Below are 18,229 nucleotides of genomic sequence, written 5' to 3'. Positions count from 1 at the left end.
GGGCAAGATCTGTTGCAAGGACGTGCCGGAGATGGGGGCTCCAAAGGGGTACAGGTGCTTAGAAACAGTAGTCCACGTGCTGCTATTGTCTCTTTCAGCAGAGCATAATTTCCCGCTGCTCCAGAGGCCGCTAAAACTGCCCTTTTAAAAAATGTTTAACAGCTTCACAGTTTGCAAAGTTCACATTGTTTTAACAAAATTCTGAAGTTGTGAGTACCCCAACTTTGCAACTGGCATTTTGTGCTAATGTTTTAAATAGAATGGTGGGAAATTGAGTCATTTTGTGTAAAATTGTTTCATCCAGTAAATGAAAGTACATCATGGACTTTGATATACCTGTATAATCATAGGTAGGTGAGACATTCAGAGGCAGAATTAATAACCAGTTATGACAGATGAGGTGCAATTTATAGCATTAACCTTCTGTATGATGTTTTTCCCGAGATATGGTCCGAGCTCTCATCACAAAGCATTTGTGATAGTGTAGGTAATTTTAGTCTCCATAAAGTACATGCGAGGCCCCACATTAGTTGTTTCTGTGGAGCTAAAAAACAATTGACTTGGTGTTATATTGCTTTTATGAAAAACATTTATTAATTTTTATAGTACCTCAAGAGAGCGTAAAAGTGCTTGCCATTTCCTGTTTAGTTTGTGTTTTATTTTTACTGACAGCAGCTTGGAATTAAATGATTTGCGCATCCAATAGCACTATATTTGAATGTCTTCAATTAAGTGTACAGGTAAGCCCTTCCTCCCCACATGTTGGCACCACATCTTACAGATGTCAGAAGAAAGTTTGTAAACCTTCAAACAGCTAATTGGGGAGCGCCCATAAGAGACTAGAGGAACAAAATTGAAGATACTGACCAAGTGTTTTAAGGCGAAAGATACAAAAGACTGGTTGGGTAATATAACTTCAAATACAAGCAATACTATCAATAATATATGATTTACGTACAACCCCCATGGAACCGGGCAGCCTTCACAGAGGCAAGTAACGTCTTGTAACAATGCATTTGAACAATTTGGAATGACAAAGTACAATCAAGTCCTCCATGCATTGTAGAACATGGGAATGTTTGCTCCACAATACTGTCATCCTCTGTTCCAGTTTTCAATCCTGTTGCGCTTTGTCCTCCAATTAGCTGCCAAATAGCAGAAAAACCTGATGACGTCACAGAGATTAAACAGAAGGAAGGCTCGCTCTCTAGGAAAGCAAATAAACAATTGAGGAAATCACAAAAAGGGCGAAAGACAAAAATAGAGTGGCGTCCCTCCTTACTCGTACATATATAACTGAGTCAGCCACTGGTCCAGTTAAGCTCTATCCAATTTTTTCGGCAAAGACACCAGGAAAGAGGGACAGTGCAATGACATCAAACCATCCACGATTGAGCAAACAATCATCAATTAATGGTTCAGTGGATGATTCTGCCCGAGGGGCAATCTCCCCCAATGCCCCCTCCCCCTCTCCTCCTGACAAGGAGAAGGTGGTAGTCCACACAAAAGCAACTCAGTATAAGCATATGGAAGGACCAGATGTGAGGACTGGTCCTGTCCCTGGGCTGACACCACTGTCTACAACTTTAGGGACACAAGCAGAGGCCGATACGCAATCACTGTCCACTGCTACATTCAGCATTAACATGCAGCATCAACAGGCGACAAAATTTCCTCCCGGACCAACGGTAGATAGATCCCCTCCAACACATCAATCCTCACTAGTACCCGACAATCAAGTCCAACCTGGAAACATAACGGGTAGCAGCCGCTCAAATTTAGAAGTGGTGGAGGTCATACTTACACCAAGATACCACGCCAAAGGCAACTATGATACTCTGAACTGAGGCAACATCTGCATCTATTCACTCATATACCATCATTGGAGCACATAAGTTCAATCCTGAGTCAAGCTTCATAAACAAAGTAAAAAAGCCATGACTCATCTTGATTCTTTTTGCTAAGTTACGTTTGTCAAGTTGCATTGTGCTACAGTTATTGAGAAGCACTTGCGGTGGACAAATGAAAGCCCAGATACATCCTATTCTTGCTTGCTGATCCACATCTGCTGGACGGTGGACAGGGAGGCCAGGATGGAGCCACAGATCCAGACAGAGTACTTGTGTTCAGGTGGGGCAAAGATCTTAATTTTCATTGTGCTTGGTGCCAGAGCTGTGATTTCCTTTTGCATTCTGTCTGCAATACTGGGGTACATTATGGTACCATCAGACAACACTGTGTTGACATGAAAGTCTTTTTGGATATCAACATCCCACTTCATGATAGAGTTGTATGTGGTTTCATTAATACCACAGGATTCCATACCATGGAAGGATGGCTGGAAGAGTGCCTCGGGGCACCTGAACCTCTCATTGCCAGTGGTGATCACCTGACCATCAGGTAATTCATAGCTCTTCTCCAGAGAAGATGAAGAAGCAGCAGTGGCCATTTCCTGCTCAAAGTCCAGGGCAACATAGCAGAGCATCTCCTTGATGTCAGACACAATTTCTCTTTCAGCTGTAGTTGTGAAGCTGTAGCCCCTCTTGGTCAGGCTCTTCATGAGGTAGTCTGTCAGGTCAGGTCACGACCAGCCAAGTTAAAATGCAGAATGGCATGAGGCAGGGCATAACCTTCATAGATGGGCACAGTGTGGGTGACACCATCACCGGAATCCATCACAATGCCAGTTGTACAACCAGAGGCATACAGGGATAGCACAGCCTGGATAGCCACATACATGGCTGGGGGGCTGAAGGTCTCAAACATGATCTGTGTCATCTTTTCTCTGTTGACCTTGGGGTTGAGTGGAGCTTTAGTTAGAAGTACAGGATGTTGCTCTGAGGCAACATGGAGCTCATTGTAGAAGTTGTGGTGCCATATATTTTCCATATCATCCCAGTTGATGACAATACCACGTTCGATGGGGTACTTCAGGGTCAGGATACCACGCATGCTCTGAGCTTCATCACCAACGTAGCTGTCTTTCTGGTCCAAGCCAAGCATCACACCCTGATGTCTTGGATGCCCCACGATGGATGGGAAGACAGCACATGGAGCATCATCTCCAGCGAAGCCAGCCTTGCACATGCCGGATCTATTGTTAACAACGAGTGCGGCAATATCATCCTCCATTTTGATCTTTAGGTGGGCAGATCCGGGGAGATTAGAGACAGGTCCTTAGGCACAAGAGTGGTGAGGAAGCTCAGAGCGACATAGCGATCAGGATGTCTAAGTTTTTGGAGCTTGAGTTTGTTAAACTGTCCAGTAATTATCTAATAGAAAAGGAGTCTGGGTGCAAAGAGGTTCAGGTACCTAAGTTTTTAAGGTCAATTCTCAAAAGACATCTGCTTCCTTACCTGTGAACTATGAACGTGAATTGTTATAGTTTCAAAGGTCTTTCACATGTAATAGAATGCCTTTAAGTTACAAAGAATATATTGATAGTGTCATTGGCGTAGCTAGACCTTTAGCCGCCCGTGGCGGTCCCTGCATTTGATGCCCACGGCGGCCGCAGGTAAGAGCGAGAGGGGTGCTGGCAATTCCTGTCTTTGCCACCCTGGGGGAGGCTGCTGACCCCAAAACTCATGCCGCCTGGGGCAGATCACCGTCCTTAAGACTCATGCTACCCGGGGCAGATCGCCCCCCCCGCCGCTACATCACTGGATAGTGTGTCAACATTAGTAATGGGGAATTCTAAAATTTGGTCCAGATTTATTGTATGAACACTGTCCATGAAATATGAGGTAAAAAGCAGGCAGGTTTGTCTAATCCGTCTTTGAATTAAAGTTGCCTGGCAAATTAGGAATGCGTCAAGGTAGGTTTCACGTTTGCATCTGCCCATGTGTCAGCTAAATAGAGGAGGATGGTAATACATCAAAGTGAAGAGGAAGTCATGTTAAGTGATTGAAGAACAATAACCCTTAATATTTAAAAGTTTGATACTTTCAGTGTATGTCTATTGTCAATCACAGTTTAATAATATACTAAAGCTTTCAGTTTTGAGTAAATATGTATAACTAACAGTACAATGTCTCACTTTCAAGGGTCAAAGTTGGTGTTGTATTCTTTGATTTCATTGGTGGAGGGTGGGAGAGAAATTTGATTTGACTTATTTTACCCCTAGGTTTTGGTAATGTGACACCAATATTGTTTGCAGCTTTTAAAGGAATAGCATGCTAAATTGCTTAAATTATAACTAGAAATCAAGTCTGCATTTTACTAAATGTAACATGGTAAATATATTAAAGAATAGTAATAACTAATTTCTTGTACAACTTTCAACAGTACGTAATTATCCTGTGAAGAAATGAGAATGGGATTAAGACAGACGGAGACTAGGGATAGGGTAAATTGATCATGACGGTAGGCTATATGATTCTAATTGAATATTAATGTAAATTATGACCTACCCATTTTACCAAAGAACTACATAGTATTGCAAATATTTTCACATGCATAAATGGACTAATTAACATGCCAGTACCATTTGTGTCCCTAAATATGCAATATTGATCTGGGTAGAGTGAATAGGAGACACTGCTTGAAGTACAAGAGGGCGAAGACTTTCTTTGTGGGTTACATTTATATGTAATGCCAGTTAAGCCAGAATGATTATGGAAGGCACCAAATCCCTCTCGGCACTCCACTAAGCAGAAATGAAATATCCATCATGTTGTAAAAAGTGTTCCAGCACAAAAATGTACAGAAAAAAGTCTATCCTAATAAGTTGTGAAATGGTTCTTTTTTAGTTTTGCTATTATAAAACCTCCGACTTGACATGCACGTCCGAGTATCTAATGAGAACCCGCACCATTACACTTATTGCACAACCAGGAAACATCTATTTAAAAGTGAAGGATGATGGGAGGGCATTTCTAATAAAGGACCTGATGAGACTGTGCAAGGTGGGAAAATGTGGGTGAGCCGTGGTCCAGTGTGTGGATGTCGTTTCTCTCAGTAGATTGTTTATTTTTGTGAAGTAATCAGAGATGCTTGGAAGCAAATCACACATTTTGATTGGTGTGGCAACATATTCAGTAACCATACTTGCTTTTCTTACAGTGTAGCTAAAATGAAAGTAAGAACAGCAAAGCAAAGCTACATTTTTGCTACTGTTATAAATATTTTTAAACACTTTATATGGCTCACAGCAGCTGATGATGCCGGACACAGACGAGTAAGCTCGCAATGCCACATTTGTTTGTGATCAATAGGCATCTGGGCAGAGTGGCACACCATGAGTAGCAATTCTCCCCCAATACTTTGCAGGGCTCCCTGACCAATTACCAAGACCAGTGTGCCCTTTGAGGAAGAGAGCATTAGAGGGCGCAAGGTCCAATGGGAAGCCCTGCCGGGAGGGCTGTATGCGAGGTGTGAGGGGACAATTGTGCACCGATTGGGCTGCCATGGACTGAGACATTCATTGAGTGCTGTGCTGGAACTCCAAGCCTGTACCACTTTGTTGCGGTGACCCTGTATGCCAGAGGAGACCTCCGTAGAAGTAAATGTGCCAACAAAGGGCTAAGACTTGTGTGAGTCTTAAAAGTAACCCAGTATGCCAGGAGGCACTGCCGTGGTATCGGTGATTGCACAGAAGTCTACACCTTGCCAGCAAGTACCTCAGAATACTGGTATGCCAGGACCCCTGCCGGTACTGAGTTTTGGCAAGTTTGGCCCATCATCTGTGAAAACTGAAGCTGCGACATAAGGGTAAAAATTGTGCATCAAGACTTCTCTCCTGACTGACTCCATAGACTTTGTTGGAAGCCAAGAGGAATTCGCTCCATCCCTGAAACTCCAGTCGGGAGCACAGAAATAATGTAACTTACCACGCTGACAGAAGCTGAAAGCACCTCTGATCCTTGTGAGATCGAGAAAGAGAAAGAGCCTGCACCTGCCGGGTGCTGCCAAGCAGCCTGACTCCTCCAAACAGGACCAGAGCTTGCAAGTGCCCGGGCACCCACTGAAATGCTGAATGCTTCCTTGCTCCTGGAGCGGGTAAGACTTGAAATAGGCCTGTTGGACCCCAGGAGACTCGCTGCTGAAGGTGCTGCTGCACCATCAACACTCTTGACTATTTCCTAAAGAGTTAAAGGGGAATCTTGAGTAAGGCTTATTAGTGAGCATTCCCTGGACTTGGACACTAGTGATTTGGGAATAACACCGACCACATTGCAAGGAAGAGGGTGTGCCAGATTTGCCAGATAATCACTAGAGCCCCGACCTTAAGGAATTGTGTTGTAGCTTACAACTTTTATTTCTTTTAATGTGTAGAGTTAGTAATTAAAATACTGATTTTTCATATAAAAGCAAGTATTTTACCAGACGTGTATTTATTAATATTACTTAGTTCCTTTGAGTCATGAGTCACATTCACTAACCTGTACCTACATGCCTTTGACTGCTCGTCCATAGCTATCACTGTGCCTCAAATGCTGAAGGAGCACTTGGACCAGTTACTCAAGTTCCATAGTAGGTCACTCCCTGGGCCAGCTGGAATAAAAGGCCTCAACCACCACGGTTGGGCCCAGTAGTCCCTACATGTGCCGTGGTCCTCTGAAAAGGGTTCTGACACATGCTATTACCACAGCTGATCCATGTAAATAGCGATCTAATCGGTAAGTGTTCCACTTTACTGTTTGAGGACCCAGTGTTTGGACAGACAATAAGGGGGCAGTTGCGATGTTCACATGGATGTTGAGATCAGCACAGAGAATGAAAGTGTGAAACCTCCAGCTTAACTCCACCTTAAGTGTATTTGAGCTGCATCCTTCTACCCTACTCTACAAGTGCCAGTGAATTGAACCGTGATGCTTGTGACAATCTAAGCCATGGGGTGCCAGAAACTGGTGAGTACTGACCCCCAGCCAACAGATGACAAAGACTAGAATGTTCCACAATGTGGGCATGAGGCACATCAAGGAATACAAACCAAACAGAACACTGCATTCTAGGCTTGAACCACTTATCATCAAACCATCTTATCATGAGAAATTCCGTCAACAGAGCCCAGAAAACAGCTGCACCCTGAAGTGCAATCCTCACCTTATTACCACCCACAAACAGTGAACAACTCAACCAGCAAACTACTTTCATTATGCAGGAAAGCAAAAAATGTGCTATCCTATGGTTCACCGTACTTCGCTATATAAGGCTTATGAGCCACAATAATAGTAAAACCATAATATGTAGTGGTCAGCAACAAATTGTAACTCATACCTATTACTGGACAATTTTGGAGGACTTTAATATAGTCCATTAACTGCAGGTCTCAAATATCTATACAATCCGACCATTTCTGCACATCTCACATAGACACTCAGAAATGGGATGATAATTAAAATGTCCATCCCAACAGACCTCTCCACTTATTTTTCCTTCCAATAATGCCAGGTCAGGACCACAGCAATACACAAAATCTCAAGTTAGACAGCCTAGTGCAGTAATCAGATAAGCACATAGGGACATATGTAGGAAGCCCAATACCGGTCGGTAACGGTCGATTTTCGGTAATTATCCCGTTACCGACCGGTATTCAGGCTTTTGGTATGTAGGGGGCACATTTCAGGATTCGGTAATTTACCGAATCGGTAAAATTACCGAATTGGTAATTTTACCGATTCGGTAAAATTACCGAATTGGTAATTTTACCGATTCGGTAAATACCGAATCCTGAAATGATATGTAGGGGGAGTGTGTGGATGTTGTGGGGATTTGTTATTTACCACCAACTAAAAGTTGGTGGTAAATGACGAATAGCTGGAAAAAAGCATTTCTTAGCACTTTGAAGTGTGCAATGTGGCAGACATACATGCCCTTAGGGCATGTATGTGTGCCACATGTGCACACATGCAGGAATCAGGGGTGCAACAGGGTGTCACTGTGACACCCTGCCACCCTTGATTGTGCTCCCCCCATTACCGAATCGGTATTTACCGATTCAGTAATGGTAACTGGCTTCCCATTGATTCCTATGAGCCTCCTGGCCCATAGGAATCAATGGGATGCCAGTTACCATTACCGAATCGGTAAATACCGATTCTAAATTACCGACCCATTCCGATTCGGTAAAAATTACCGATGGATTACCTACATAGCATTTACTACTTCATAAATACCGAATCGGTAAAATTCGGTATTTATGAAGTGGTAAATGTTAGGCTACCTACATAAGGCCCATAGTCTCATATTAAATACCATAAAGAAGCCTGCACATCTGTTCAGAGCTACCAGTATGCTGAAAACCATCAAACTGTACATCTGTCTTTTAAACTTAAACATCCAACACACTGCAACAGGTGGCATCCCATAACACAATAAATGCAGTTATTTTTCATATTGGTACCCTACTATAGGTCCAGGGAACATCGTACACTTTCCCTACATCAGCGCCCGTTATTTCATATGAACGAGCCTTATAAGGATATACCTCCAAATAAGAACAGAATGCTTTGTATGGACATAATGCCTTATAAGGACTGTAGCCTTTTATGGACTAAACCTTTCACCTAGTTCCATGCAGAGGGTGTGTTCTTCCCAATCGATATTGCTAAGACATCATCCTTAGCGCATATGAATAACTGATCAGTACACTCTCCAGGAGGTACACTTCACCTATCCCATCGACGCATAGGTTTAATCCCCAACGGCATCCTCATACTAAACAATGTGTAACACACGTACATAGACTGCATAAATACAGGTCCTCTTGCTAGCAGAAGGCAGGAGAAACCCGAGACTTCGAGGCCGACACACTGACCAGAGAAGCTGCAGCTCCGCCATGCCATCGCTCCAGCTGACAGTGGTCTGACGATCCCTTGAGGGGTGTCCAGCTCAAGTCCGGGACGAAGTCCCACACTTTCACTATTCAGGTAATGTGGTTCAACTAAAAGCCTAGTGTGATTCTTGGCTCTTAGGATTCTTGGCTCTTGGGATTCTTGGCTCTTAGGATTCTTGGCTCTTAGGATTCTTAGGCTTAGGCTCAATAGCACCTATTCACATACTAGGTACACTCAGGTACATCCAGTCAGGCATCTTAGGAGTACGCACTTTATTTGATAAATGCATTCTATATTCATGTATCTGTTCATGACTATTACACAATGGTACAAGAATACTATTTCTTTTTATTCACTGTTCTGCTGGTTCTATTTCTCTGCTACTGTATTACAGTTATGGCAGCACATATATTTTACATGAGAAGAACAACAGTACAATACACTCTTATTGTGAAAACGCCTGACTGTTTCTTCTGTGTATCTCTCTGAGAGCAAAAACAAGGCAGCACGAGTGACTTGGTGAAAAGTAATATATTGTTTCCACAAGTCTGAGGTTATTGTGTTCTGAGGTTGCAAAAACGAATATCTCTGATAGCAGGAGAGTCTACTGGCACTGCGAGCTAGCTAATGCAAACCATAGACTAACATATGCGGCGGGGGTGTACGGAGTTAGTCTACCACTAGACCCACAGTATATGTTATCCGTAAATGTTGTAGGTCCTGCATGGCAGGGTACTTTTGGGACTACACTACATGGAGCCCAACGTAGTCTAATAAAGGCGCACTTACTAAATAGTAAAATCTAAGTAGCTCAGTCGAGCTTGTTCTTTTTTCTCAGAGACCCTACGTACAAAACCCAGAGACGTCTGGAGTGAGTGGAAAAAAACTTCACCGCAGCTGAGTAGGCGAGATACCCTATGTGGTAAACAGACATAATATCGAATTAAAAATATCGACAGGACAGAATATCTAATTTTTAATATAGAATGGACAGAATATTGAATTGCCAAAATATAGTGGTGAAGAATATCGAAAATCAGGTAAGAAATAAAATATCGATTTAAATAATATAGAAGTAAGTAATATCGACAGTCATAATATAGTTGTTACGAATATAGAATTTTTCTATCGTGTTTTAAGTGTTAGTATATGTGTTAAAAGTATGTATACATTTTGGAATGTATGTTTGAATATTTTTAAAGTAATGAATTTTATGTTATTTAATTTTTGTGTAATTTAATTCCGTAGCGGGTTGTGGGTTTATAGGGGATTAGGGTGGGAAGTAATTTAATTATAGTACATTAAATAATAATTTTTAGGAATTATTAATTATTTTTAATTTAATTTTGTGTTTTACTTCTGTAGCGGGTTGTGGGTTTATAGGGGAATAGGGTGGGAAGTAATTTAGTTGCTATTATGTAATTATTAATTGGTATTGAAAATTAATTGGTTGTTGATTAATTATTAATTGGTAAATAATTTGTATTAATTGGTAATTAATTTGTATTAATTGTTTAATTGATAATTATGTTAATTGTATTAATTTATTATTTCTAGCGGATTGTGGGTTTATAGGGGGAAATGGTGGGAATTGATTTAATTGTAAATAATTAATTATTGAAATAATTTGTGTATATTGCTAATTAATTTATTCTTAATTAACTATTAATTGGTATTAATTTAGTTTATTAATTTTTGGTATTGAAAATTAATTGGTTGTTAATTAATTATTACTAGGTTATTAATAAAAAATATTGGTATTGATAATAAATTAATTATTAAATACTGTGTGATTGGTAATTCATTTTAATATTTTTTGTTTTGGTATTAATAATGTATTTATTTTTAATAAAATATTAAATTCTTATTTTCCCTACTATTGCACTCACTGGAGTGGGAATAGTAATTTTTACCCCTACGCTATCCAATGCTTTCCCTACTATTGCACTCACTGGAGTGGGAATAATATTTTTACCCCTACGGTATCCAACGCTTACCCTACAGTTGCACTCACTGGAGTGGGAATAGTAAATGTTACCCTCCCGCTATCCAACGCTTTCCCTACTGTTGCACTCTCTGTAGTGGGAATAGTAATTATCCCTACGCTATCCAATGCTTTCCCTACTGTTGCACTCTTTGGAGTGGGAATAGTAATTTTCACCCCTATGCTATCCAACGTTTTCCCTACTGTTGCACTCTTTGGAGTGGGAATAGTAATTTTTACCCTCCCGCTATCCAACGCTTTCCCTACTGTTGCACTCTCTGGAGTGGGAATAGTAATTTTTACCCCTACGCTATCCAACGCTTTTCCTACTGTTGCACTCTCTGGAGTGGGAATAGTAATTTTTAGCCCTACTCTATCCAACGCTTTCCCTACTGTTGCACTCTTTGGAGTGGGAATAGTAATTTTTACCCTCCCGCTATCCAACGCTTTCCCTACTGTTGCACTCTCTGGACTGTGAATATTAATTTTTACCCCAACGCTATCCAATTCTTTCCCTATTATTGCACTGTCTGGAGTGGGAATACTAATTTTTACCCTCCCGCTATCCAACACTTTCCCTACTGTTGCACTCTCTGGAGTGGGAAAAGTAATTTTTACCCTCCCACTATCCAACGCCTTCCCTACTGTTGCACTTACTGGAGTGGTAATTGTAAATTTTACCCGCCCGCTATCCTACGCAAAAAATATTGAATTTTTTTAATTAATATTACGTTAATATATATGTTTTTTTTTTTGTTACTTACATTAATTATTTATTAATTTTAAAGTTATTTAAGTATTTTTAAGTATGTTTCAGTTAATTATATGTTTTATTTAATTAATTTTACATTTATTTTAAGACATTTAAAATAATTCGATATTGTGACTAACTATATTTTTTACAACGATATTTTGGATTCTATATTTTTGTACTTACCTGTTTGGAGATAGGGCTTCGATATTTTGGCATTCTATATTTTTCCTTCGATATTTTGGCAATTCGAATATTCTCCTTCTCGTTATTTCGTCAGTGATCCACCCTATGTATTGGCTGTTAGTTAATCAGGCTTGAAAGGAAAATTTCCATAAATTGTGCATAAAACCTTTGCATAAAACTTTCTCATAAAAATTTCCTTGGACAATAACTCCGTGTCATAAACACAATGGCAGACGAGGAGAGAAACTTAATCCCACCAGAGCAACCACTTCGAGTCTCAGAGGAAGACACAAATGCAATACATATTGCACCCAAAGTAAGACAAACTCTGACAGTTAAACTTGTCAAACATGGGTTATCACTCAGAGGAGGTGTAGTAATATTCGTGATAGAGGCACACGAAGATTTAAAAAAAGAGGTATTCTACTCATGGGTTATATTCCCAGCAGCAAATGCTGTAACAAAACATTTCATTATTTCAATCATGATGAAATTCCAGTGGTCTACACTCCGTTTGAGGAGACTGAGATTCTGCGTACTTTCCAGGAACATATTTTCTGGTTTAATGGCGCCCTACCCCACATAAGAACAAGAGCAAGGCTTGGTCCTTTAGGGATTCCAGGAGCAATATGGCCGATATTAGCGGCCTATGCACCACATCCAGACATTAACACAATGCCACAGGATGAACTACTTGTTCAATACAAAGAGTTGATAAAACTCTACAGAAACATGACAAACTTTGTATTGAGGACGCTCGCAGTCCAATCCACAGCAATTACAACTACAGCACCTCCTCCACAGAGCTCAGGGACTAAAATTAGCCCACAAACATTACACACGGTAATGGGCAAAGTGCCCACAAAACGTGAGCAAATTCCTTTCTGGGTCGCTCAGAAAATAACCCAGTTATAAACAGTATTTTCAAATACAACACCATGTGAAAAACACAGAATGCCAACAATCTGTTTGTCCATGGAGATAACACCACAGTTAGAGGACTGCACCTCTTGGGGTACAGTCTTTGCTGCCATATATACCAGGACACATGGTATTCCTTCACTAGCAGTAGTGCTGGATGTATAAAGACAAATACAAAATGACTACGGAGCAGAACCTGCCCTAAACTTAGGAATGAAGTTATTAAATAACTACGACAACGTATCAGCAATTATACTAGCTAACACTAAAGGGGAAGTGTTATGGCTTTGCCAATGTTTGTTATGTAGAATTCTAAATATGTCATGGTGGTGACATATGAGGTTCCAGATTCTAGATGTTAGATTGTGGGTTTGGCAGTTGGCTGCTGGTTGGGATTTCGTGAGGGTTGTAATAACGAACTGAAGAATAAATCTTTCAGATTACTAAATGGCTGGATGGCGTTTATCAACTTAACATTTGCGACGATTTCACTGGTGACAACCCTACACGAAGAGAAGGTGCTAAACGAGGAGAAGCGTAGTTGGAAATGAACCTACGCGTGACTTTTGGAACATTGGATTTTCATGTTTATTTATAATTGAAGCTGCCACACGTTTACTCGGTGACGCCTCTTCGATGAGCTTTGCTGTCTAAATGTCTGACATTCCGAGTTTTCTGGTATAAAATTGCGGAATATGGTGTTGGACATGTGTGAATATATACAAAATTTGTGGAAGTATTCTGCACCTCAACGCGATGCGAAGGAGGCGATTTGACATGGAATAAGCTGTTACACTTCTTGGAGGTTCGTGAGTACTACTTTTAACGACAAGAGGAGAGACTAACCTGTGATCCGGCCGAAGTGTACTCCATCGAGTCGAGGGCAAGTATGATGACGTACTGGTGAGCCAACTGTCTCGGCGTCGCAGTGCATCTTGGGAGATAATACCTAGACTGTCAACTCCTCGTTCATCTGTCCAACGCGATGACGCACATACGGCGGTGGCCATTTTAAAACTCCTCTTTTCATTTCTATGGTAATTTTTGGTTGTGGCTGATACGCACATCATCGAGTGAGGAGAATAAACGTTGTGGTATATATACATTTTTTTTTTGAAGCGATCGTCTCAGCCTGGCTGTAAATGACACTTGGAGTGGGAGTCAAGACTATATGGTGTAGTATATTTACCAACTCTATTTTTGTTGATGATCTTCGTGCACACAGTGATGCACACACTTATAAGAAGATATTTGAAGTAAAGGAAAAATCTTTATGGCATATACATAGAGATACACAGATAGTCATCTATCATTGTGACTTATTTATTGAATTATTTTTTTTTTCTTCTCTCTTTCATTTTTTTATTTTATCGTTACTCTCTTATTTGATTGTGATTTACAAGTATTATGGCCACTTCATCGGAACCACCTCATTTTTTGACTGAAAACGGTGACCCAGTGTTGCCTTGGAAAAGATGGAAACTGATTTTTGATTCGTATTTAGTGGCCATTGGTGGAGAGAAATTTTCTGCGTTTCGTAAGCAAGCCATTCTGCTACATAATTTGGGCATTGAAGGGAGATGCATTTATGAGAATCTTGATTTGATTGAGATAGGTAACGAAGCTGGTGAACCCAACAATGTGTATGATGTGTCTGTGTTAATGCTTGAGAAACATTTTGGTTCACATATTAATGTAGTTTTAGAAAGACACAAATTCTTCTCTAGGGTTCAGGGCAAGTCTGAGAAAATTAGTAGTTATGTAGCGGCGCTAAAAACATTAGCTCGTACATGTGACTTTGAACATCTTACGGATTCGTTAATTAGAGACCAAATCGTGAGATGCACTAACAATGTTAAGGTACAAGAAAAACTCCTAAGCAAAAACCCGAATTTGAAGGATGCTGTCTCTATTATTGAGGGAATGGAAAACACTAGTATGTGGGTACGTGAAATGCGAGAAGAAAAAGGCAAAGATAGTGTGGAAAAGGAAGGTACAACTACTGAGTTGCCTGTAAGTGAAATTTACAGAGTTGACAAACAAACTGAAAAGAATGTTGAGAAAAATAGTACATTTACTGGAAAAGATGTAGAAAAGAAATTTGAGAAGAAAAAAATTTATAATCATCCTGAAAACAAACCTAGTGTACCCAAATGTTTCAGATGTGGGAGTGAAGGGCATTGGACAAATAGCCCAGGTTGTTTTGCTAGATATGCAACTTGTAAGATATGTGGAAAGAAAGGTCACTATGCTCGTGTATGTAGAACGGCGAAACAGCAAAATGTGAACTATACTGGGGATGATGTCAGAATAGTATCCAGTTTACGTGAGGATGGTAGTGTGGATGTGGACCCTATTGAGATGCCGGAATGCGAGATAACTGTGGGAGAAAGGAAAATAATGGTGTTGGCTGACTCAGGATCACCGTATACTATGATAGGTGACAAGAATTGGGCGGACATATTTGGGGCGGATAATATACAGCTACTGCCACCGGATATCAATCTTGTAGGCTATGGGGGAGTTAAGATTGATGTCCTGGGTTATTGTGTCAAAAGAATTCAATTCAATGATCGTGAAACTGTTGGAAAAGTCTATATAGCTAAGAGGGGTGATAATCTTCTAGGGTGGAGACATCAGAGGGATATGGGTATCATACTCAATCCCAATAGTGTGCAAAAAGTTCTTGTGCTTTCTCGTGAGATGTTACCTCAAGATATTTGTGAACGTTTTCCTACAGTTTTTAGCAATAGTCTTGGACTTTTGAAAAATTTTGAACATAAAATAATCTTGAAAAATGGTGCAATACCTTTTGTAGCCAAAGTTAGAAAAGTTCCAAATATGATGATGGGACCATTGGAGAGTGAGTTAAGGAAACTCAGAGAAAGGGGTGTGATTGAGGAGATTGAGAGTTCGGAGTGGTTGGCTCCGGTGGTTTTGGCACCAAAGGATGGCGGTAAGGAGATTCGGTTATGTGCGGATCTGAGAGGCTTAAATAAATTCATTTGGGGAGACAGGCAACCGCTACCAAATATCACTGAAACTTTGACTTTGATAAAAGATGCAAACATTTTTAGTGTAATGGATTTGTCCTCTGCTTACCACCAGGTCAAGTTACACCCTGATTCGAAACATCTGACTTCATTTGTGACTCCGTTGGGTGCTTTTCAGTTTGTTAGAATGCCTTTCGGGCTTGCGTCTGCCGCGGCATGTTTTCAGAGAGTTATGAGGCAAGTTTTGCGAGGTATTGATAAAGTGCTCATTTTCCAGGATGATATTTTGGTGTATGGCAAGGATTTGAAAGAGCATGTTGTAATTCTTTGGAATGTTCTTGGTAAACTACAATCTGCAGGTTTAGTGATAAAGAAGGAGAAATGTAAATTTAGAGTTACATCAGTAACCTATTTAGGTCATACAATCTCTGGAGAAGGAATTAGTCCGAAAATTGAGTTGGCCAAAAACATAATTGAAGCCCCTGAGCCGGTTAACAAAGATCAAATGCGTTCTTTTTTAGGATTAGCTGAGTTTTGTTCCAAGTTCATTCAGAACTTTGCTTCCATTTCTTTACCTTTGAGGTCTTTATTGAAGAAAAGTTCACAGTTTGTTTGGTCGCGTGAATGTGATCACGCTTTTAAATGTGTGAAACAAAGCATTTCAAAACTACCTACTTTGGGTCACTTTGATGTAAATAAAAGAACGATATTGTCTACGGATGCAAGTATTGCTGGATTGGGTGCTGTACTCTCGCAGATAGTTGATGGTGACTTAAAGGTTATTGCTTTTGCCTCACGTGCATAGAGGGATGCTGAGGCGAGGTATTCAGTTATTGAACGTGAAGCGCTTGCTGTGTACTGGGCTGTTCTTCACTTTAAATTTTTCTTATGGGGAATACCTTTCACGGTAAGGTCAGATCACAAACCTTTGTCTAAAATTTTTTCCTCTAGAGAGGTAGACAATTTTTCTCCCAGAATTGCACGATGGGTAGATGGGTTATCAAATTACAATTTTGTTGTGGAATTTGTTCCAGGTTCAAAGAATTGCATGGCTGACTGTATGTCAAGATTGCCTATTCATTCTGATCAGGTAGATTTGGGTGTGAGTTGTATTAATTGGATTTGTGAAGATGCCCTTGAGGATAAAGCATGGAAGGAAGCTTATGCTAAGGATAAGAATATTGTTGATTTAAAAAGTTTCATTGTGGGTGGATGGCCTGATAAGAAAATGTTGCCTGTTTCCTTGGAGAGTTATTTCAACATAAAAGATGAATTAAGCATTGTTGATGAGAAGATTTTGAGAGGAAAGCGTGTCGTAGCACCAGATGAATTAAAGAGTAAGTTAATCAATCTGGCACATGAAGGGCATTTAGGGCGTAACAAAACTAAGATCAGGTTGCGTCAATGGTATTGGTGGCCAAGCATGGATCATGATGTGGAAGATGTCGTTAAGGATTGTTATCAATGTGCTAATAATGACAAATCTAAGAAAACTTTTTCTGCACCAATTTCACCTGTAGTTATTCCTGTTGAGCCTTGGACTAAATTAGGTTTAGACATTGCTGGTCCGTTTGAGTTGTTGTCTCATAACGAGCGGTATGTTATATTGTTGGTGGACTACACTTCTAAGTGGGTAGTAACAAAATGTGTTCCATTTGTAAATACTAAGGTGGTGATTGAGTTTCTTAAGGATGAGTTTTCTAGAGAGGGGATTCCGAAGACACTGATCACAGATAATGGTGCACAATTTGTGTCCATTGAAATGGAGCAATTTCTTTCCAGTTTGGCAATTGTTCACTTTAAAAATGCTCTGTATTCACCCCAAGCTAATGGTCTAGCTGAGAGCATGAACAGGATTGTCAAGAGTTGTGCTCAAAGGGCCTTATTGAATAAGGAACCTGTGAAAATATCTTTGAGGGAAACATGGTGGGCGCATAGGGTAACACCGAATGTTGTAACTGGGGTATCACCTTTTGCTGTATTGAGAGGTAGGAAACCACACTGTAAATTAAATCCAGTATGGTTAAATTTAGACACTTCTACTCATGATCAGCTTTCTGGTGTGGAGTTGAACTTGAGAAGAATGAATTATCAAGACAAGTATAAAACTGATTTTGACAACAAACATTGTACCAAGCATGTGGTATGGAGCGTTGGTGACACAGTTTTGGTCAGAAGACCTGGATTTGTAAGGAAGGGACATTCTAGATTTATGGGCCCTTTTGTGATTTCTGTGGTCAAAAGAAATGTCGTTGTTTTGGATTCAGGTGATGTGTGGAATATGTCTAGATTGGTGAGGATGTCAAATCCACATTCTAGACTTTCTCAGCGTGTGCATGTGGATCACCATAGATACACCTCTGGTATGAATACTGAAAGGTTTAGATCTAAACCTGTATGGCACAAAGACTATGTCATGTAATTAGATCTATACTTATATGGCACTAAGATTATGTCATGTATTTTTTTTAGGAGCATATGTATTTTGGCATGTATAATTTTTGTTCATTCCTGTGAGCTAGTAATGTTTGCTAGTTTAATGTTAACTGTGCTTTTTTTTTTTTCTGTACCTCATTGTTTTTTTAGATGAGAATCTTGTTGTAAAGTTGAATTCAAT

General features: G+C 40.2%; 1 protein-coding gene and 1 pseudogene across 1 annotated transcript in view; both read right to left on the bottom strand.

The window, feature by feature from the left end:
* The window catches only part of TMEM47 (transmembrane protein 47), a 346,968-nt gene that overhangs the window by 141,762 nt on the left and 186,977 nt on the right, over positions 1 to 18,229 (bottom strand). The gene's annotated exons all lie outside the window — the stretch shown is intronic.
* LOC146805351 (actin, cytoplasmic 1 pseudogene) lies at positions 1,961 to 3,132 on the bottom strand (annotated as a pseudogene).

Source organism: Triturus cristatus, chromosome 8 (assembly GCF_964204655.1).
Source record: "Triturus cristatus chromosome 8, aTriCri1.1, whole genome shotgun sequence".
NCBI classification, from domain to species: domain Eukaryota; kingdom Metazoa; phylum Chordata; class Amphibia; order Caudata; family Salamandridae; genus Triturus; species Triturus cristatus.
This window is presented reverse-complemented; position numbering and strand designations above follow the sequence as displayed.